Genomic DNA, 1,430 nt, shown 5'->3' with positions numbered 1-1,430 from the left:
CTTTGGTAACAGGGGAGAGAGATCAGGCTGAACTCTGACTACAATAAGGAAAAGTGGGGATTTACATCCAAGAAGCAGGGTCAGAGTTCGCTGGACGGAAAATGGCTAAGAGGTAGAGCAATTCTTTGCTAAGCTGACCTAACAGAATGTTTGCTGAAGGTGGGCCAGGGTGATCAGACATTGAGGGTGGTCAGACCTGCTAAACATCTTCAAGGAGGCTGAGGCAATGACTCATCAAATTCAGTCAGCAGGATTTTTGTGACAACTAGACAAAGCAGAGACAAACACCAGAAGCCTAAAGTCAGAGCCCAGTTGGGAAGAGAGGTCAGTGGAGCCCAACTGGGCTTTGGTCAAAGAGGGACATTTTGTCACCACCCAGACCCTTGGCCAAGCCTGACAATGGGTGAGTGTCTTCGGGCCCTTACAAACCTCTCCTGTGATGGCCTCCATGGCTGAATACGTTATTGGTGTTGATAAAGCATCCATGTGTACCATTGCTGGCCTTTGCCCCCAAACCTTGGTGGCAATGCTGCACATATGGACATTTCAGTGGGGCATGTGGAGGAGTATAAAAACCTGTCTCTTCATTTACAAGGTATATAATGATGAATAAATTCTGAGTTTCTTTACCCTTAAACACAAATTGAGATGTAAAATTTCACATAACTCTTCGATCAGTGTGTAAGACTAAGTGCCATTCAATGTAAAGCTGCTATGTCAGTGTCCTGTACGATATAGGAAATATTTTCTCTGATGATTACTGAAAAGTACAAGCTGTGTCAATGCCCTGTGCAACAATTTTGTGCCCTTCAGAGGAACAACAGTTGATTCAATTTAAGTCTCATTTCTCCAATTCACAGACCACACTCTCAAGACCACTCCAGTTCCAGTCTTTTTCTATAGAACTTTTTATACCTAGGCTGGGGCTGATTTTAAGGCTTTTTCTTGGAAATGGGTGAGAAAACTCCTTTCCAAAATCTGTCCACCAGAAGGAGGCCTATCTATGGACAGCTACTCTTATAAGGGGCAGGCTTTTGGTGTTCAGGTCTTTTCTTTGTGGTAAAACACTTGAGTTTACACTATATAGAGAATTTATGCACTTTTCTTTTGTGGTAAGCAGTTTTAAATTCAGGATGAGGAGTAGACTTACCCAGGATAGGAAAGGTACACAGTTTTTAGAGTAGTATATATTATAAACTAGAGAAGACTGCGGGACAGACCTCACATCAAGATATGTAGGGGGTGGGGCCGGCTCCGTGGCCAAGTGGTTAAGTTCGCGCACTCTGCTGTGGTGGCCCAGGGTTCGGCTCTTGGGCTCGGACATGGCACCACTCATCAGGCCACGTTGAGGCGGCATCCCACATCCCACAGCTAGAAGGACCTGCAACTAAGATATACAACTATGTACGGGGTTGGGGGGGGGGGGGGGG

The sequence above is a fragment of the Equus quagga genome, unplaced genomic scaffold (assembly GCF_021613505.1).
Source record: "Equus quagga isolate Etosha38 unplaced genomic scaffold, UCLA_HA_Equagga_1.0 200856_RagTag, whole genome shotgun sequence".
NCBI lineage: Eukaryota > Metazoa > Chordata > Mammalia > Perissodactyla > Equidae > Equus > Equus quagga.
The sequence above is the reverse complement of the archived record's forward strand: the minus strand, read 5'-3'. Positions refer to the sequence as shown.